Source organism: Mirounga leonina, unplaced genomic scaffold (genome assembly GCF_011800145.1).
Source record: "Mirounga leonina isolate KUSES-001 unplaced genomic scaffold, KU_Mleo_1.0 Mir_107, whole genome shotgun sequence".
NCBI lineage: Eukaryota > Metazoa > Chordata > Mammalia > Carnivora > Phocidae > Mirounga > Mirounga leonina.
The window spans coordinates 1,950,532-1,973,296 of record NW_023270233.1 but is presented as its reverse complement, the minus strand read 5'-3'; the positions used below and the strand labels follow the sequence as shown (position 1 = coordinate 1,973,296).

Sequence of the window (22,765 nt, the reverse complement as noted above, 5' to 3'; positions counted from 1 at the left end):
ATATTGGTTGAAAAAGCAAAAAAGAAAAATTCAAAAAAAAAAAGGACAGTTAAAAAAATTAATTTTGAGGGGCGCCTGGGTGGCTCAGTTGGTTAAGCGACTGCCTTCGGCTCAGGTCATGATCCTGGAGTCCCAGGATCGAGTCCCGCATCGGGCTCCCTGCTCAGCAGGAGTCTGCTTCTCCCTCTGACCCTCCTCCCTCTCATGCTCTCTATCTCTCATTCTCTCTGTCTCCAATAAATAAATAAAATCTTAAAAAAAAATTAATTTTGAAAGACTAAAGAATCATGGTAAAAAAGCCATGGATTCTATGTGCATTATTCCCCTGGTGCTGGAGTTCTGCCGTTCTCATTGATTGGGAAACTTGGTCTTGGCTGGCTGTTCTCCCTGATTTTCTAGGGGAGCAGCCTGTTGCCGTGATTCCCAAATGTCTTTGCCGGAGGCGGAATTGCCCTGCCCTTGCCGGTCCGGGCTAAGTTATCTGCTCGGGTTTGCTCTTGGGAGCTTTTGTTCCCTGCAAGCTTTCCTTACAGCTTTGGAGGATGAGAGTGAAAATGGCGGCCTCCCAATCTCTGCCCCGGAGGAGCCGAGAACTCGGGGCCCCACTCTTTAGTGAACCCCCAGAGAAAAGCAGTCAGTCACTCCCATCTCCCCGGTCTCCGGCCGAACTCCATGCTCACCTGGCCTGTGATTGAGCATTTCTATCTCTGGCATCTGACCCCATGTGCAGTCTCCAAACCCAGCAGATCCCTGTGGTGCACTCCCACACCTCTCCTCCCAGGGGAGGAAGGGGAGTCTCCCCGAATCTGCCACTTCTTGGGTCCCTGCTGGAGGAGCAGTGGCCCAACTGTGCCACGGATCATGGTTTATGGCAACCCCGGACTGAGAGCCTGTGCCTCGGCTCCATTTCTGCAGCTGGCTTCCACGCTCAGTTACCTGGGAGCTCTGCTGCACTCCAACACCCCCGGTCTTTCTGTGACCCCAAGGGTCCTGAGACCACACTGTCCCACGAGGGTTCCACCCCCCACTTAGCCACTGGAGCGAGGTCCCTCAGTGGAGCAGACTTCTTAAAGTTCCGATTTTGTGCTCCGTGGCTTTATCACTTGCCAGAAGCGGCTGACAGAGGCCCCTCCCTGCCATCTATCCTCTCGAATATCACCTCGGATTCACTTCTCTGCATGTCCTACCTTCCAGAAAGTGGTCACTTTTCTGTTCAGAGAGTTGTTGCTTTTCTTTCCTTCAATCTCCTGTTGAGTTTGTAGGTGTTCAGAATGATTTGATCCCTATCTAGCTGAATTCCTGAGACCAGACGAAATCCTTGTCTCCTACTCCTCCACCATCTTGCTCTGCCCCCTCAACAGCTTCATCTTTTTTGAGTCTTTGAGTCATCTAAAACAGTTTTCCAGAATACATAACTCTATTTGAAATACTCAAATTAATGAATATATGGGTAATGTTATCACTTGAAAATTTATTTCACAGATATCCCAGAAAATTAGGTCATTCCCATTCACTCATTTATCCCATAGGCTCTATACATGATCTCCAAAAGGTAACCCTTACTTTGATACAGTGATTTTCAAAATGTTTGTTTAAAATTATATCTAATAGTTAATAATTATGAGATGAAATCCCAGGAATAGTTACTAAATTGTGGTTATATTTCTTTGTGTTTTTTTTTTAATCATCTAGGTGACATTTATAATTGGCCAAAGGTAGAATTGATTGAATCTTCCTTAATCATGTTGACCAAAATAAAGCAATTGGGATTATACCTGGTGAATTGATTAAATTTGTAAGGAATCAAATATAAGGTGACCATCTTTTTTTTAAGTAATATTTATGTAACCAAATTCCTTTTTTTTTAAGATTATTTATTTATTGGGGGGAGAGAGAGAGAGAGAGAAAGAGAAAATGAGCAGGGGGAGGGGCAAAGGGAGAAGGAGAGAATCTGGAGCAGACTCTATGATGACTGTGGAGCCTTATGCGGGGCTTGGTCTCATGACCCTGAGATCACAACCTGACCAGAAATCAAGAGTTTGACACTTAACTGACTGAGCCATCCAGGCATCCCCTACCAAAGTCATTTTTTTATAGTTGAGTATATCCATTGAATTTCTATGTCTCCATTTTTTTTTTAATCAAATTGGGGGATAATAATATTACTGATTTTTTCTGGAGAATAATGAGGTTTAAATTAACGGTATGCTTGCTTAGCTTAGTAATTTGCACATAGTACTTAACACATGGCAAATAAAGGATAACCTCTTATATTTATAAAAAGAATCACCAATATTTTTAAATTTTATTTTATTATGTTAGTCACCATACATTACATCCTTAGTTTTTGATGTAGTGTTCCATGATTTATTGTTTGAGAATCACCAATTTTTATGTAATATTTTTTCTTCAATGTTAGTTAACAAAAGGTCTGTGAATACATGTATAAATAATGCATCCACACATAATGACAGGGCATGTAGATAACTTTATCATTTTGTATCTGTTTACCACCTGAATCTAAATGAAATGAAAAATTTGAAAATGATGATGCCATTATTCATCAACTAACATATCTTTGTCATTTGAAAATTTTGTTTAAAATGTGTTTATAAGAGAAAATCGTATCTATAACCATATGTTATTTCTTCTTCTTTTTTTTTTTTTTTTTCCCTTTTTTTTTTTTTTTTTTTTTTTTGCCTTTCAGTAGCTTTCTGGCTTTATTTTTATTTATTTTGCAGAATAATGGACATACAATATTGTATTAGCTTCAAGTACATACCATAGTGATTTGATATTTATATATATTATGAAATAGCCACCACAATAAGTCTTGTTACCATCTGACCATATACTAATTTCTGATTTACAGGTTGAGTATAGACTTTTTTTTTTTTTTTTTTTTTTTGCTTTTCATTTCTTGCATACAAAGGCAAGTCTTAGTTTTCACACCAGTTACATTCTAGAAATTCACTTCTAAATTAGGAATTGAGAACTTAGAATATGTTTAGTTATAGAAGCAATGTGATTTTTTTTGGTAAAGATTTTATTCATTTATTTGACACACAGAGAGAGATAGCTAGAGAGGGAACACAAGCAGGGGGAGTGGGTGAGGGAGAATCAGGCTTCCTGGCCGAGCTGGGAGCCCGACATGGGGCTCTATCCCAGGACCCCGGGATCACGACCTGAGCTGAAGGCAGATGCTCAACGACTGAGCCACCCAGGCACCCCAGAAGCAATGTGACTGATTAAAAGTGTTCAGATTCCAAAATCTGCTTCATCCACATTATTATCAAAATAGTGTGTGAGTGTATGTGTGTGTGATGAAAAATTACAGAATACAGTAGTAAAGAAATTAGACACAATGGAATAAGAAATATTCCACATGTTCAAACTGTGCCTGAAGGAAAATAAAATTTAATTAGTGGACAAGAAAGTGAAAAATAGAAAATTTTATGTATGTTCTAGAGCAGGTTTCTCAGCATGTCTGTTATATTGAGAGATTGCTGACATTTTTATGATAAATTTCATCCCCAGATTTATTGCCACTTTTACATTAAATTTGACAGATCTTCAGTTCAATCCTATAGGTTGGTTAAAAACACACACACACACACAGTACTTAAACTTTGATATTGTTTATGCCATTAATTATGTATGTGTTTCCTCATTTGTCAAAAGCTTCTTAGGCTTGTACTCTGTGCCCTGGCAGTTGAATAGGCATTAGTCATTCCAGCAAGAACAAGCTATGGTCCCTACATTCACATAATTCAGGTTAACAGGAGAAGACAGATGTTTAAACTGAGAATACATACATGAACAGATGGGAGTACAAAGGAGGAAGTGGTCACCTATGGGCCAGTGAGAGCACTGGGATACTTGTAATAGGTACCAGGAGACAGTATTTGTACTGTGATGAGATACACATTTGGAGGGGAAGGCTGAGGCAGAATCTTGGAGCATAATTACACCATACCAAGTAAAAGGTTTTTATCGAGAAAGAACTCATAGTTATGAGAGCTTTAGTCCTTTGATCTGTAAAATAAAGAAGATAAAGTTGATATTTTCTATCCCTTCTTGTTCTAAAATTTTGTGATTATCAGTGCAATTAGGTTGTTATTTTATCTAACAAGAGAGGAAGGAGAAAAAAGAGGGAGAGAGTCTGAATGAGAAATTTGGATGTGTTGATTGCTTATATCAGCTACCACATAGTATTGTCAACCAAGGAAAACTTGACTGCTATTTGGATAACCAAGAAGTGGAGAGAGAGAACAATGTGAGTGGTTCATTTTCTTTCCTTTATTTAAAGTAATTATTTTACAAGCTCCTATTCTTTGTGAAGGAGTTCTTACTGACCTTTCAGGATGTGATGATGATTTTTGTTTTCTACTAAAGCTTGGTAACTTTATTAGAAAACAAGAATGGAAGTGAATCTGTGAAATTGATCCTAGCCCTACCTTCCTACCTCTAATACCTTCAAACTTTTTCTTAGAATTTAGAGTTTAGATGCTGAAGATATAGTAGTAAATATGAAAGATTACAATCCCTAGTAGAACTTAAAGTCTTGTGGGGTGGAGAGAGGGACCAGCAGTAGTTAAATATCAACACAAATAGTATTCACCAGGTAGGTCCTTTTAGGGAAGCTAGATATAGCAAATGAAAATATAAGACATGAATTTAAATTTGAATTTCAGATAAATGATGAATAATTGTATTAAGAATATAATAAAATTGTGGGTTATCTGAAATTCAAATTTAACTGGGCTTATTATTTTGTGTAGAAACACTAGTTGTTCATAATTTTTCAGATGGGTTAATAAAATTAAGTAATTTTAGTCACTGCAGTTTTTTTTTTTCTTCTTTTCCTTAGGGAAGAATTAATTCCAAAGGAGAGTGTTCAAAGCCAGAGTATCATTCTTTGGTGATATTTTAACCTTTGAGATTATGCCTGCTTCATAATTATGTCTCTCATACCTCTTTTTTTTTAATCCACTAAAATTATTCTATTCTTATCCCATGATTATTGCTTTAATAGGAGTGGGACCACTCCCTGCATTACCCATATCTTCTTGAAAACCCAGAAAGCTCATTTCAACAAGAGTGAGCTTGTCACCATTCAGTAACATTTTTATAGTATCCCCTGAAAGATAATGACATTTGAAGCATTATTTATTATTGTTAGTTTATACTTAGGCTTTACTGATTTTATATTTGAAATTCATTTTTGTCTTTATTCTCTAAATGCATAGCATTGACTTAAATACTTTAGTAATTCAACTAATGCCATAGTGATTCTTTTCTCTGTTCTGAGGGATCTTACTGACCTTGCAAAATGTGGTGATAATGCTGGTTTTTCACCAGTGGTTGGATTCTCTGTTAGAAGAGGGTCATGACGATGGATCTGTAAGGTTGATACTCACCCAAACTCCAGACTTTTGCTTGTAATTTTGGGTGATTTTTCTCATGAGCTGTAGCCTGGAACTCAGCATTAAAAGCCCATAAAGGTGTTCTTCTCTCATAGTTATGTCTCTTGTTAATAAAGTGCAAAAGAAGCCTTGACTGAAGGGAAAGAACCTTGCAAAATATGATTCTTTTGAGAAAATCCAAAACTAATATACATTTAGTACAAGATGTTTTGCTAATTAATTTATACCACCTTGAAAGAGCTTAAGTTCTCACCAGGAAGACCAAGATTTGAGCCTTGGTAAGTGCATACAGATGAGATTAAAAAGTAAAAGTGTGGTGGATGAGCCAGAGTTCTAAGAAAAAGAGAGAAAGAAAGAAAGAAAAAGAAAGAAAGAAAGAAAGAAGAAAGAAAGAAAGAAGAAAGAAAGAAAAGAAAGAAAGAAGAAAGAAGAAAGAAAAGAAAGAAAGGAAAGAAAAGAAAGAAAAAGAAAGAAAGAAAGAAAAAGAAAGAAAGATATATAATACAAAAAACCCAAAGAAGATTGAAACATACCAATGTTTTAACTGGAAATTAAAAAAAAAAAAGTATGATCACATAATCTGCTGGACATTTAAATTTATGTGAGTGGGATTAAGGGGAGATTTATGGAAATATGGAATACAGACCATTTTGGAAGTTTGAAATCATAAAAGAAGAGAGAATCATTTAAATATTAAATAATTATTTCTTTGAAGTTTTGAAGTAGGGGCCATAGCTTTCTATGATTAAAAGTAGAGGTAAACCATCAAAGAAGTATAAATGACCAAGAGGTTTGAGATAGCCTTGGGGTCTATAGCAAGTCTAGAAAAAAAAAAAAAAAAAAAAAAAAACCTTAAAAAGGTAGACTATACATATTCTTTCAATGGAGAGAAATAAGGGTATACAGAGACAAAATCATTTTTAAAAATGGAGAGAATAGATGAAATAAGTAACACCACATAGCTTAAGTCTTCTGGCAACATCAGTTTAGAGGAGATAAAGTGCGGTTTTGGTTTATGAAGAGGAGACAGGAAATAGACCTTATAGGAAATTCACCAGAACACCAATACAAAATGAAGAAAAGAATACCAATTGTGAATGAAAGTCCAGTTGAAATTAGGTATCAAAAGTTACAACAGGGCAGTTCTTCTAGCTTTTTCCAAAAATAGTAAAAATTAAAAAAAAAAAAGATAGGGGTGCCTGGGTGGCTAGGTCAGTTAAGTGTCTGCCTTTGGCTTGGTCATGATCCTGGGGTCCTGGGATAGAACCCAGCAGTGGGCTTCCTGCTCAGCGGGAGTCTGCTTCTACCCCTTCCCCCTCCCCACCCCCTCCCCGGCTGGCTTATGCGCTGTCTCTCAAATGACTAAATAAAATCTTAAAAAAAAAAAAAAAAAGGTGGTAAGAATGATTTAGGATCAAAGATTAGCAGCCCAAGGAAGATCAGTATGTGATGGTGGCAGAGGAGGGAAAGAATCTCTGGAAGACAGGCTGTTAGGGAAGGCAGTGGTGACAGAACTAAGCTGAATCTTAGTCTGGGTAGTGAGTAAAGTGTAGTCAGAAGTAAGTTAGAGAAGCAAATGATAAGAGAAATAAGTGATGTAGAGAGTTTGATTTGGATGACATGAAAGTTTAATAGTTTAATGAGAATGGGATTGATATCACCTAAAAAGGTTCTAAATTTTGAAGATAGAGAAATACTGGATGATAAGCTCTGTGTTAGAAGTCAGTCACTATAGTAAATGAGCTAAAGGAACTGAGTTTCAAGGTGTCATATGAGCTAGCAACACTGGTTTCAAAGGTGTCAGTAACAATGGATAAGACGACAAATTCTAATCTAAATGCTGGAGTCATGAGGAAGATAGGGTGATTTGGAGCTTTTAATCATTAGAGGGAGAATGTTTTCTACAAACTACAACCTAAAGCAATTTTGCCTTACAGAAAAATGCTGCCTAAACCTCAACTATTAAGTTAGATTTTATATGCTGAGTAATGTTTAATACAACAAGATTTCAGTAAAATACTATAAGCACAGGGATGTGATTTGTATGCATATTTCAGAAATAGTTGAACAGAAATATGAACGGACTGCCCATGGTCATAAATTAGAAATTACATGAAGAAAATTTTATTGGACACATTTGCAATGCAATTCTGAAGAGAAGTCCAGTGATTGTGATATTCTCATCTATATTTTACACTGAACTTCATCATAGAGCTTAAATCATCATTTCAAAGTTAGCCAGTATTTATTCAAACTGCTTCAGTGCATTTAATAACTCCATTCCTATCTCAAAACTTATGTAACCATTGTAAGAACTGGTGGTCAGGTAATCACTCCAGGTTATTTTACTTTTGTTCGTGCTTCAGAAACTGTTCACTTCATTCCATTGATCTTGGCTACAGATCCCTTTGCTTCTGATTGTATCCTTGCCTTTCTGCCATCCCCACTGGGTTTGATGTAAAACATTGTCCCATTGATTCTGAAGCCTACCTCTATAACATCTTCCCCTCTTCCTTGAACCCATCCTCCATCTATTGGATATTCAGCTCTGGCTTGACTCAGAGTCTCTGAGACAAGATGAGTACGTGTGTGTGGGTGGGTGGGGGGAGGTATATGAGTGTATACATGTGTTTCTGAGCGGGTCTTGGTCATTAAAACTTTGTGGAAAGAATTTTTTTTAATTATTTTGATAAGAACACCCAACATGTGATCTACCTTCTTAACAGATATTTTTTTAAATGTACAGTATAGGATTGTTAACTATAAGCACTGCGTTTTATAGCAGATCTCCACAAATTATCCATTTTTAATAACTTGAAGTATATATCCATTGAATAACAACTCTGCATTTTCCCCTCTCCTCAGGTCTTGGCAAACGACTGTTCTACTCTCTGCTTCTATGAGTTTCTCTATTCTAGATATGTCATATGAGTCAGATAATGTAGTGTTTGTTCTTCTGTGACTGTTCTCCAGGTTCATTCATGTGTTCACATATAGCAAGGCTTCTTTTTTTTTAAGGCAAATAATATTACATTATATGTTATATACCACATTTTCTTTATCCATTTATCCATCGATAGACATTTAGATTGTTTACATATCTTGGCTATTGGGAATAGTGTTGCAATGAAGACGGGAGTGAAGATACTCATTTGAGATCCCAATTTCAGTTCTTTTTGTTATGTACTCAGAAGTGGGATGGCTGAATTATATGGTAGAAAGGAGTTTAAAGTAAGTTGATAATTTATTTTTTCTGAGTCCCACTTCTTGTCCGTGTGGAGTCCGTGAGTATTTAGTTAAAAAGTAAACTGATTAGGGCCACCTGGGTGGCTCAGTTGATTAAGCATCAGACCTTTGGTTTCAGCTCAGGTCATGATCTCAGGGTCAAGAGTTTAGGCCCCTTGAGGGGCTCTGTGCCCAGCAGGGAGTCTGCTTGAAATTCTCTTCCTCTTCCTCTGCCCCTTCCCCACTCTCACCCGTTATCTCTCTCAAATAAATGAATGAATAAATAAATAAATAAACTGATTAAAGTGCAGTGAGATAATATGTGGTGATATTTCATCTTGAAGCAGGAGGGAGACAATATCTGAATTTTTTTTTGTTTGACCCATTAAAACGTTTGAGTATGGACATCATTCTACAAAATAGGATTCTCTTTGTGTGGTTAAAAAAACAAACAACAATAGAGTCAGCTACCAGAAGAGAGATATATTCATTTGGGTAGTTAGCATTTCTTGATATAAGGTTAAAAACAATATATTACATTATGATTTATTTTTATTTTTAAATTTTTTTTTATTTTAAAAATTTTATTTATTTATTAGAGAGAGCACAAGCAGGGGGAGTGGTAGGCAGAGGGAGTGGGAGAAGCAGGCTCCCCGCTGAGTAGAGAGCCCGATGTGGGGCCTGATCCCAGACCCTAGGACCATGGCATGAGCTGAAGGCAGACACTTAACCAACTGAGCCACCCAGACACCCCACATCATGATGTTTTTAATATAGTGTTTGAAATTTTTTTATTTAAAACTGGTACTTCTTACACTAGCTTTCTGCTAAATGATTTGGTAAGAGTAGCTAGGATCACCTTTCAATTCAGATTCCTCAAAGGAGGGAGGCCAAAGATATTGTGCCAACTTTGAAAATCAGGCCAGAAAATAAAGTAGGGAGTCAAGTTAGCAGCAAGGGGCATTATTCACATGATGGAAATAGGCTTTTGGGTAAAAAAGGAAAATTTTGTGTTGGGCAGGATAAAAAGAAGATTTGATCTTCCAGTGTAGGCTACTAACACTTATTCACAGAGCAGTTGAAAAATAATCTCTATCATATTGGTTATCTAGAAGCCCAGCTGAATGAAAACATGTTTCTTCAAAATCCTCAAAAGGAAGTAAAAGACCCAGCAATATTTGTTTTCATTAAAGTGCTGAAGACAGTAGGCAGGGGTTTAAGACCTCATGCAATGTTTAGAATGTATATATTTTCTATGTATGTATATATGCTATAAGTTTTTAAGTGGATAATTTTCATTAGTTTAAGAAGGTTTCCTTTTATTTCACATTTACTAAGGCATTTTATTATTAATCAGTATTGAATTTTATTGACTACTATTGAGAAGATAGATTTTTTCTTTAATATAAGAATATGGTAAAGTTTTTGATAGATTATCTGATGTTGAACAATCCCACATTCCTATGAGTATTATTATTTATACTCTGGCAGATTCAATTTGCTAGTAGTGTTTTAGTTAACAGTTTTGCTGTGTACCTGTATAATATTCATCTCTGATTTTATTTCCTTGTTCTCTTCTTGTCTGGTTTTGCTACCCAAGTTATACTGACTCACCAAATAAGTTAGGAAGTCATCCCTCTTAGAATCTTCCATGAGAGAATCTGCCTAAAATAGGGATTGTCCTGCTTCTAATCATAGGTGATAGAGTATACATAGATTACACTTTGCTTTTTCTCCAGATCTCACTAAGAATGCTTATAGGTATATAGAATATATAATTACAAAAGAACTGAATTTGGGAAAATAAGTTGTCTCAGATGAGAAATGACAATAAAATTTTAGAACATTGAAAAATTACTTAGCAGTTCCTAAGTAGAGAGAATATAACTGAAATTTAATTATCCTTAAAGAGGGAAACAAACAAAGAGCTTGTTAAATTTGTTTTCCCAATCCTTAGAAAGGCTTAAGAATTAGACACAGAATTACTGTAGCTCTAAGGGATTCCAAAGATGGAGAGTTTTTTCTCAACCCTATTTTTAACCTCCTACCAAAAATCAAAATAAAAAACAAAACAAAACCAACCTCTTACTGATATTGTTTTTATTCCCATTTACTTCCTTAGATCTTTTTCCCCTGTATAGTTCCCTCATATGTTACTTTTTCCAGGCATCTCTGAACCAAATTCTTCTCAAGTTAATGATGAACATATATATATATATTTTTAACCTTAAGTCACGAGGTTTATAAGTTGGTATTTGTTTTCAGAAGAAAAATACCCCACACAACTGCAGGTCATTACCAGGCTTTTATTTGTTTCCATAATTCCTAGATAGCAAAATGTCACTAAAAATTATTTGTGAAAATTTTCAAGAATTTCTCCTTTTACCATACCTCTTGGCTATCATTGGGCTTCTGGACACCAGGAAGAATAGAACTCTTATGTCTTGTTTATGTGCTGATTTACATTACAAATTAATGCAGCCTTTGTACATTGGACCAACATCCTTGTATGGTGGCAGTTTTCTAAGAGTTGGGTAGCAGCATGGCTGTCTTGCGTTCTCCCCGGGTTTCTACTATTGCTTACTGTATTTCCATCACTGGGGGTGAGTGTCAGTTGTCATTTGCTCTGCCTAATATATAGCAGGTCCAATTTATGAGCCTGCTCTGATTCACTCAACTTCATTTGTCTACTGGGCCCTTGGTCTCTAGCTCATGGAGGATCCCAGTGCTGCTCCCACCACTGCAGCTGAATCTGCCTCAGCTTCTAACTCTGCTTTGGGGCTTGACTACCTCTGGAATGAGCTTAATAGCCTCTGTTGCTCCTGCCTATGTGGCAGGAATCACAAATACTTTGGAGCATCCTGCTTAAATTAATCAGATACAGAGTCTCTGGCTCTTTTTACTACTTCTATTCTTATGTAAAATGCCCCTTGCCCAGGCATGGAATGTGGTTTTCCTCCAAAGTCATCCAAGGGGCGAGGTGATGCCATCTGGAAGCAAGGGAACTAATTCCTGTAGTTAATGCAAAATAGGGTAGGAGAAGGGTAGGAGATCTCAAGGAATTAGCAAATATATCCCTCTCCTTGCCTTCCTCTGAGGTACAGAGACATGGAGGTTCTGTATAGCTGCCTGGAAATGTCCTTTGGCCAAGGAACCAACTGGGTCTCTTCACAAAGCCATAGCCAGCTTGGTAAAGAAAAGCCACCTTGACTTTTCCTGGCCTCTTTTTTTGATTTTCCACACCTCTTCTTCTCCCCCCGCCCTGAGCTTCCTGCTTTGGGATTGCAGTCTCAATACCTAAGCTTTGCTTCACATCCTGTTTTCTTGGGAATCTGGACTTGGACACCAACTCCTCTCACTAATGTTATCTGGTTGGCCTGTATAGACTTTAAGTTTTAACCCCTGCTACATTTTCTTAAACTTTCATTCTTTCTTTTGGCCATTAAACAAGATATTATGGGTATGTTTCCAACTTGGAACCCTAATATAAGCCCATTCTGTTAGAAACTACGCAGAACTCTCTTGTATAAATATTATATGATTTTATTTTAGTAATTTCCTCCTTGGAAGGATTTAGAATGCTTTCATTATCACAAATATCTTTGCTAATGATGCTCTGTGGCTAAGTGTGTATGTACGTGTATGGAAATTGGCAATAGTTATAGATAGATATTTTTACACACTGATTGCAGTGCTTTAAAAACCTTAATTTATAGTTCATTACTGTGGCCATAGCTAACATGTGTTTACCCAGCAGGATTTTGCTTTTTTCAGAATCTGTTAACATTCTGTGTATATGTTCATCTCACTATAAAATAGATCTTTTGCCCAAGGCAGCACAAGCAATAAAAATTAGAGGAGATATTGATAATGTTCCATTAATTTTACTCTGCCTTAGCATAGTGACTTACTCCAGTTGACAGTTTTCTGTGACAAAATAGGAAAGATTTAAATAAAGTGCATTCAAAGATTTGCCCAAGTTTGCTCTCCCATGTGGAAATTCTTGGACCATCTGGTTTACTTCTGCTGCAGCACCTGGTATATTACTGACATTGAATAAATGTACTCTATTGATAAGAGAGGCAAGTTTGTACACATACCTTCCAAAATGATTTGATCACGACATTATAAATAAATTCATCTGCAATAATGTTCTTCTTAATAATATTATTTATTTCATCAGTGATGTCAGCAAGGACTCAGAATCTTAGCTAAATGTAAAAATGTCTTTCTTTTTTACTTCCTTTTTTTGGTCACTGGTAGTATGACAGCAGCTCAAAGATTGTATTTTAGATATTTCTGACTGATGGAAAAGTCTTAATGAACCTGTTTTCAGCAGTGTTATCTATAGAGGAAATAAAGGGTCATCTGAAAAAAATGATACTGGAAAGCTCTTGATCTGTTCTTTAATTCTTAGTGATATCTAGTTTCAGTGAAATCTGTAGGCTCCATTTATCAGTGGCCCATATGATAATGATCCTTCTAGTTTTGTTAGAGATGTTCTATCTAAAATAAATCTTTATGCATAGGAGTTTACCTAAATAGCTTAATGTCATTTTTAAAGTGCATGTGAAGTCACACCATTAAGAGAAATGTCCTTGGTTGTACTTCATACAGTAAATTAGATTATTTTTTCTTCTAGAACAAAGTGCATTCCTTTGAGTCACTTGAATAACATATAAAATATGTGCAGGGATTCTCTTCACCTCAGTAGTGGGGAAAAGGCAGACTAGAGCCTGATTTTCAACATATATTTACTTAACCTGGTCCTTCCAGTGTTGGTCTAGTATAAATAGGCTCCTGTCGGTGAATAATGAGGTGCTCTGCAGAGTCATGTCACTGGACCATTGTAGAAGGACAGAGAGTAGGACGTGCATACTTGTAAGTCTGAGAAAAGAAACGTAGTGGGTATTATCCTTTCTCACTTGTCTGTTTCAAATTCTCAACAAATGTAAATTTCATTCAATAGTAAATTAGTTTGTATTTTAAATCTATCCATTTTGACCCCTCATATGTTTAGTGAGAAATTTAATCAGAATTATCTTCTTGAAATATTTTACTAAGAAAAACGTTAACTCTGCTATTTAAAAAATGTATCTCCCAAGTTATACCTGTAGTCCAATACTATGGCTCCTTAATAAGTTGCTCCTACATTAAAACAGTTTTCTATATTTAGATTATCAAGTTTTGAAAATCCCCGTGGCTATTCCATAGCACACTGTTTCCAGACTATGCCATATTTAAATTTTCATCATTTTTTTTCTTTCCCTGAAAGAAAAGACATAATGGGTTTTATTATAATTATATTCACAGACTATCCAAGTGCTATTTGGCTATGTATGGGCAATATATCCTTGAGTACTACAGAGTCAGCCTTGCAGCACTTCTGTGCCCACAATTCTTATTGATTTCAGTGAATATTATGCACCCACAAGAGCTATGAGATGGATTATTAACAAATAGAGGATAACCCAGTATATGTTGCTATGCTTCTGGGGAAGAAATCTGCTGTGAATTGTGCTCTCACACTGAGATAAATGCAGCAGAACACTAAGAAATAAGGATAACTGAATTAATTACTAATATGTAATTGAGAAACCTCTGTTAGATTCACATCTGATTTTAGACAATACAGCATTACTTTTAGGGACCATTCCTGAGATGATAATCCCTTCAGATTATGTAGTTCAGCTTTGGCCCTGAGGTTTGTTGATGTCATATGACTTCCCTTCTCATCAAGCCATCATATCAACTTTTATTATGGCCACTAATGACCTCCTTGCCAAATCCAATGGAGTTTATATATATTTGTATTTACCTTAGCTGATCTTTCTATAGCCTTGAAAAAGACTCTTCCCTTGTTTCCGTGACACTACAGTCTTACAGTTTTTATTCAGCATTCTACTTTTCAGACTCCTTTGCAGTAGCATCCTGCTCTGCCCAGCCATTATATATTGAGTTCCTCAAGGTTTTATTCCCAGACCCTCTTGTCACTCTATTTTCTCTCAATAGACCTGGTAAATGGTCATGGCTTTCATTACCGTCAATAAATATAAACATACACCTTTATTTTTCCTAAGGAAATTCTTCTCTGATTTATTCACCAATTTTATTCACAAAAATTGATTTAGGACCTAGTCTTTATAAGACTTTGTACATACAGTGGAGATGCAGTAGGGGACAAAAAACAGACGGTCCCTGTTCTCAGGAAATGACTATCTTGTGGAGGAAATAAAATCAATCAAATAATCATACAAACAGTATAATTTCAGTCAGAGTTAATAATCTGAAGTGAATGGGACACAATTGTAAGTCAACTTACATGCAAAGAAACTTACTTATGCAAGCTGGAAGATGTAAAAAAATGTTTCAGGCAAAGGACAGAAAAATTGCAAAAACTCTAAGCTGGGAGAAAGTATTATCTTTGAGGGAATAAAGGCAGGCTAGTTTGGCTAGAGTTTAAGGTACAAGGGAGGTGAAGCTGGTATCGAAGGCAAGTGTTCAATCATTTGGGGTTTTTGTTGGTCCTGTTAAGTATCTGAGTGTTTATTTTCAACTGGGAAAAAAAGAGTTTTTAATTTATTTGCATGTGGTCATTATACTTAGGCTTGCTTATTCTTTCAAACTACTGAGAGTATAGTGAATTTGTGGACTTTACTTATCAGCTTACCTCAAGTTTTGTTATCAACTTAAAATGACTGGGATATCTAAACATAGTCTAAAACTTTGTGATGATCTTCCTCAAGATTCTTTCTACTCTGTAGCACCAAAATATTTTCTGGATGTGTAAATATGGCATGAAACTCCTTTCTTTGTTGTAGACTGTTTTCTCTACAAAGCCAATCCATAGGCAATATTTAATTACTGAGAGTATAAGTACATGCATGTGTGTGTAGGGTATATTTCTTTGGGGAAGTGTGGAGATATTACTAAAATATGGAAGATACTTTCTTAAAAGTCATGATGTGGTTGAAAGTATTTAGTTGGCAAAGTTTAGAAGAATATAATATTAATTAAACAAAAAGCTAAGATAAGATATCTAATTTACTAAGGGGCTTAATTGTAGGAGTCTTGGAAAGATTTCAGAATGAAGAGACTTTCTTGATTGTCGAGTAGTGTAAATGGGATTCCTGATAGAATTTTGAAGTGCTTAAGACCTCAAAAATAATTGGATATTTTTATATTCTAAAATGAGCCTGGAGAAAGAAAATATGCCTCTGACTGCCTCCAAATGAAGCCTATCCATCCATGGGAGCTGGCTGCAAAGAAGGGTCATCTCAGAAAGTGACAATTCCGGGATCTTTAGTGTTCAGATGGAGAATCCATCAGTAGGCAGAAAATGGGGCACAGATCCAAGACTGGGAATACATGCACTAATATCTCAGAATCTAGGCATCTAGTCTAAAGCAGGAGTAGAGAAATGCAGGGGTGGCATAGGAATGGGGAAAAAAAGCCATACAGCTTGCACTGAGATACTAATATGAGGCAGGGCGAACACTTCAGGGGCATTGCACAACAGAGATTTCCAGTGATGTAGGAAGTATAACTGTGGGACTATAGGGAATACATTTTTCTGTGTCTGCATCCTTTGGGTTTTCTGAACAAAGAAATCTGCTAATTGGACTAATGGACAAACCTTCCAAGTGGAAGAATAATAAGGTAGTGAAAGACCCCCCAGGTATGTATTTACATTTATGTGTTTTACATTTTGCAGAGGAATGAGATTTAGGACTAGGGAGACTTTTCAAAGGTTGTAAACCCAGAGATTCTTGTCTTACCTTTTCTCTGGAGACATTTATTTCCATTCCAAAGTGTAAGGATCCATGGAACAAGAACTTCTCTAAGAAAATTTGTTTATGTTAGGGAGCAAAGGTTTTTCTCCCTCTCTCAGGAATAGTGACAGATAGTGACAGAATCCCCTTTTGCATGTGTGGCCTGTCCTTCTGGCTTCCATCGCATTATCCCAAAAGGTATAACTCTAGGTTTGATCTAGAAATCTCATATACTTTCAACATAAAATGAGTAAATATGGGTATCAAAAATGTATCAGTGAACACAGAATACAGAAATACAGTTGCCTCAGGAATCAATTGTACAGGGATACAGGAATACAATTGTCAGAGATCCCTCAGGAATATAATTGCCTCAGAAATACAATTGCCAGAGATCTTATGGGATAACCTTTTTGCAGGTCTTCTGCTATGGAGTCATTGATGTTTACACCCAGACTCTGTTAGTGAAGGACCCTTGTCTTTGAAGAACCACTACCAGCTGGTAGACAAGGTCTCAGGGAAGGTTTAACTTAATTAACTCACTCAATTCTCCTTGTTCTGAGACCACAGAGAGATGATCATGGCGTTACCTGAGTGTGTTATCTTGCTCAAAGCCCTTCTAAATGTTATGCAAGAGATTACAGGATTAGAAGATGTAGAAAGGAAATGAGAGGTACAACTCTAGAAACGAAACAAGCATTAGAGATGAGGAAAGAGATAACAGATTAGAACTGGGGTTTTGCTGATGGACAAAGGAAACTCAGGTGCTAGTTGTGTATAACCAGGAAAATGACTCATCAGAGAATCCTTACAAGCTACGTCCAGGGGACATAGACCAAGTGAGGTGTTTATGATGAGGGTGGCTAAAGGGAAAAATACTGCTGAACAAGATCTGTACCAAAGGCTCTGTGACATGGGATTATATATAGTACAACAAAATCTATCCCAACTGACCTTTATAAACAGATTAATGATGTGGTCCACTCAGTCTGTAAAATCTCCAGGTAGATGTCCACAGCATGCTGTAGCCACTATTATTATTTTTATTTTTTTTATTCTTATGTTAATCCACATACATTACATCATTAGTTTTAGATGAAGTGTTCCATGATTCATTGTTTGTGCATAACACCCAGTGCTCCATGCAGAATGTGCCCTCCTCAATACCCACCAACAGGCTAACCCATCCTCCCACCTCCCTCCCCTCTAGAACCCTCAGTTTGTTTTTCAGAGTCCATCGTCTCTCATGGTTCGTCTACCCCTCCAATTTCCCCCGCTTCATTCTTCCCCTCCTGCTACCTTCTTCTTTTTTTTTCTTAACATATATTGCATTGTTTGTTTCAGAGGTACAGATCTGAGATTCAACAGTCTTGCACAATTCACAGCGCTTACCAGAGCACATACCCTCCCCAGTGTCTATCACCCAGTCACCCCATCCCTCCCACTCCACACCCCCCACTCCAGCAACCCTCAGTTTGTTTCCTGCAATTAAGAATTCCTCATATCAGTGAGATCATATGATACATGTCTTTCTCTGTTTGACTTATTTCGCTCAACATAATACCCTCCAGTTCCATCCACGTTGTTGCAAATGGCAAGATCTCATTCCTTTTGATGGCTGCATAATATTCCATTGTATATATATACCACCTCTTTATCCATTCATCTGTCGATGGACATCTTGGCTCTTTCCACAGTTTGGCTATTGTGGATATTGCTGCTATAAACATTGGGGTGCACATACCCCTTCGGATCCCTACTTTTGTATCTTTGGGGTAAATACCCAGTAGTGCAATTGCTGGATCATATGGTAGCTCTATTTTCAACTTTTTGAGGAAACTCCATACAGTTTTCCAGAGTGGCTGCATCAGCTTGCATTCCCACCAACAGTGTAGGAGGGTTCCCCTTTCTCCGCATCCCCGCCAACATCTGTCGTTTCCTGACTTCTTAATTTTAGCCATTCTGGCTGGTGTGAGGTGGTATCTCATTGAGGTTTTGATTTGGATTTCCCTGATGCCGAGCGATGTTGAGCACTTTTTCATGTGTCTGTTGGCCATTTGGATGTCTTCTTTGGAAAAATGTCTGTTCATGTCTTCTGCCCATTTCTTGATTGGATTCTTTGTTCTTTGGGTGTTGAGTTTGATGAGTTCTTTATAGATTTTGGATACTAGCCCTTTATCTGATATGTCATTTGCAAATATCTTCTCCCATTCTGTTGGTTGTCTTTTGGTTTTGTTGACTGTTTCCTTTGCTTTGCAAAAGCTTTTTATCTTGATGAAGTCCCAATAGTTCATTTTTGCCCTTGCTTCCCTTCCCTCTGGTGATGTTTCTAGGAAGAAGTTGCTTTGGCTGAGGTCAGAGAGGTTGCTGCCTGTGTTCTCCTTTAGGATTTTGATGGACTCCTGTCTCACATGGAGGTCTTTCAACCATTTTGAGTCTATTTTTGTGTGTGGTGTAAGGAAATGGTCCAGTTTCATTCTTCTGCATGTGGCTATCCAATTTTCCCAACACCATTTGTTGAAGAGACTGTCTTTGTTCCATTGGATATTCTTTCCCGCTTTGTCAAAGATGAGTTGACCATAGAGTTGAGGGTCCATTTCTGGGCTCTCTATTCTGTTCCATTGATCGATCTGTCTGTTTTTGTGCCAGTACCATGCTGTCTTGATGATGACAGCTTTGTAATAGAGCTGGAAGTCCGGAATTGTGATGCCGCCAGCTTTGCTTTTCTTTTTCAACCTTCCTCTGGCTATGCGGGGTCTTTTCTGGTTCCAAACAAATTTTGGATTATTTGTTCCATTTCTTTGAAAAAAGTGGATGGTATTTTGATGGGGATTGCATTGAATGTGTAGATTGCTCTAGGTAGCATTGACATCTTCACAATGTTTGTTCTTCCAATCCATGAGCATGGACCGTTTTTCCATTTCTTTGTGTCTTCCTCAATTTCTTTTATGAGTATTTTATAGTTTTCTGAGTACAGATCCTTTGTCTCTTTGGTAAGATTTATTCCTAGGTATCTTATGGTTTTGGGTGCAATTGTAAATGGGATCGACTCCTTAATTTCTCTTTCTTCTGTCTTGTTGTTGTTGTATAAGAATGCCACTGACTTCTATGCATTGATTTTATATCCTGCCACTTTACTGAATTCCTGTATGAGTTCTAGCAGTTTTGGGGTGGAGTCTTTTGGGTTTTCCACATAAAGTATCATATCATCTGCAAAGAGTGAGAGTTTGACTTCTTCTTTGCCAATTTGGATGCCTTTGATTTCTTTTTGTTGTCTGATTGCCGTGGCTAGGACTTCCAATAGTATGTTGAATAGCAGTGGTGATAGTGGACATCCCTGCCGTGTTCCTGACCTTAGGGGGAAAGCTCTCAGTTTTTCCCCATTGAGAATGATATTCGCTGTAGGTTTTTCATAGATGGCTTTTATGATATTGAGGTATGTACCCTCGATCCCTATACTCTGAAGAGTTTTGATCAAGAAAGGATGCTGTACTTTGTCAAAAGCTTTTTCTGCATCTATTGAGAGGATCATATGATTCTTGTTCTTTCTTTTGTTAATGTATTGTATCACATTGATTGATTTGTGGATGTTGAACCAAACTTGCAGCCCAGGGATAAATCCCACTTGGTCGTGGTGAATAATCCTTTTAATGTACTGTTGGATCCTATTGGCTAGTATTTTGGTGAGAATATTTGCATCCATGTTCATCAGGGATATTGGTCTGTAATTCTCCTTTTTGATGGGGTCTTTGTCTGGTTTGGGGATCAAGGTAATTGTGGCCTCAAAAAACGAGTTTGGAAGTTTTCCTTCCATTTCTATTTTTTGGAACAGTTTCAGAAGAATAGGTATTAATTCTTCTTGAAATGTTTGGTAGAATTCCCCTGGGAAGCCATCTGGCCCTGGGCTTTTGTTTTTTGGGAGATTTTTGATGACTGCTTCAATTTCCTTAGTGGTTATAGGTCTGTTCAGGTTTTCTATTTCATCCTGGTTCAGTTTTGGTAGTTGATACATCTCTAGGAATGCATCCATCTCTTCCAGGTTATCTAATTTGCTGGCATAGAGTTGCTCATAATATGTTCTTATAATTGTTTGTATTTCTTTGGTGTTGATTGTGATCTCTCCTCTTTCATTCATGATTTTGTTGATTTGGGTCATTTCTCTTCTCTTTTTGATAAGTCTGGCCAGGGGTTTATCAATCTTGTTAATTCTTTCAAAGAACCAGCTCCTGGTTTCGTTGATCTGTTCTACTCTTCTTTTGGTTTCTAATTCATTGATTTCTGCTCTGATCTTTATTATTTCTCTTCTCCTGCTGGGTTTAGGCTTTATTTGTTGTTTTTTCTCCAGCTCCTTTAGGTGTAGGGTTAGGTTGTGTACTTGAGACGTTTCTTGTTTATTGAGAAAGGCTTGTATTGCTATATACTTTCCTCTTAGGACTGCCTTTGCTGCATCCCAAAGATTTTGAAGAGTTGTGTTTTCATTTTCATCGGTTTCCATGTATTTTTTTAATTCTTCTTTAATTTCCTGGTTGACCCATTCATTCTTCAGTAGGATGCTCTTTAGCCTCCATGTATTTGAGTTCTTTCCCACTTTCCTCTTGTGATTGAGTTCTAGTTTCAAAGCATTGTGATCTGAAAATACGCAGGGAATGATCCGAATCTTTTGGTACTGGTTGAGACCTGATTTATGACCTAGGATGTGATCGATTCTGGAGAATGTTCCATGGGCACTAGAGAAGAATGTGTATTCCATTGCTTTGGAGTGGAATGTTCTGAATATGTCTGTGAAGTCCATTTGGTCCAGTGTGTCATTTAAAGTCTTTATTTCCTTGTTGATCTTTTGCTTAGACGATCTGTCCATTTCAGTGAGGGGGGTGTTGAAGTCCCCCACTATTATTGTATTGTTGTTGATGTGTTTCTTTTCTTTTGTTATTAATTGCCTTATATAATTGGCTGCTCCCATGTTAGGGGCATAGATATTTACAATTGTTAGATCTTCTTGTTGGATAGATCCTTTAAGTAGGATATAGTTTCCTTCCTCATCTCTTATTACAGTCTTTGGCTTAAAATCTAATTTGGCTGATATAAGGATTGCCACCCCAGCTTTCTTTTGGTGTCCATTAGCATGGTAAATGGATTTCCACCCCCTCACTTTCAATCTGGGGGTGTCTTTGGTTCTAAAATGAGTCTCTTGCAGACAGCATATCGATGGGTCTTGTTTTTTAATCCAGTCTGATGGCCTGTGTCTTTTGATTGGGGCATTTAGCCCATTTACATTCAGGGTAACTATTGAAAGATATGAATTTAGTGCCATTGTATTGCCTGTACGGTGACTGTTACTGTATATTGTCTGTGTTCCTTTCTGGTCTATGTTGCTTTCAGGCTCTCTCTTTGCTTAGAGGACCCCTTTCAAGATTTCCTGTAGGCCTGGTTTTGTGTTTGGAAATTCCTTTAGTTTTTGTTTGTCCTGGAAGCTTTTTATCTCTCCTCAATTTTCAATGACAGCCTAGCTGGATATAGTATTTTTCGCTGCATATTTTTCTCATTTAGTGCTCTGAATATATCCTGCCAGTCCTTTCTGGCCTGCCAGGTCTCTGTGGATAGGTCTGTTGCCAATCTAATGTTTCTACCCTTGTAGGTTACATATCTCTTCTCCTGAGCTGCTTTCCGGATTTTCTCTTTGTCTATGAGACTCGTAAGTTTTACTATTAGATGTTGGGGTGTTGACCTATTTTTATTGGTTTTGAGAGGGGTTCTCTGTGCTTCCTGGATTTTCATGCCTGTTTCCTTCCCCAAATTAGGGAAGTTCTCTGCTATAATTTGCTCCATTATACCTTCTGCCCCTCTCTCTCTTTCTTCTTCTTCTGGGATCCCAATTATTCTAATGTTGTTTCGTCTTATCGTATCGCTTACCTCTCGAATTCTGCCCTTGTGATCCAGTAATTGTTTATCTCTCTTTTTCTCAGCTTCTTTATTTTCCATTATTTCGTTTTCTATATTACTGATTCTCTCTTCTGCCTCATTTATCCTAGCAGTTAGCGCCCCCATTTTTGATTGCACCTCATTAATAGCCGTTTTGATTTCTACTTGGTTGGATTTTAGTTCTTTTACTTCTCCAGAAAGGGTTTCTCTAATAATTTCCATATTTTTTCCAAGCCCAGCTAGTATCTTTAAAGTGATGATTCTGAACTCTAGATCTGACATCGTACTAATGTCCGTATTGAGTAGGTCCCTGGCAGTCAGTACTACCTCTTGTTCTTTTTTTGAGGTGGTTTTTTCCGTCTTGTCATTCTGTGCAGAGGAGAATAGATTAATGAGAGAACAAAATGCTAGCAGAGTAACAAG

General features: G+C 37.2%; 1 protein-coding gene across 1 annotated transcript in view; it reads left to right on the top strand.

Annotated features, from left to right (window-relative positions):
* LOC118018595 (catenin alpha-3-like) overlaps positions 1 to 22,765 on the top strand; it is a 1,827,095-nt gene that overhangs the window by 1,547,206 nt on the left and 257,124 nt on the right. The window lies entirely within an intron of this gene.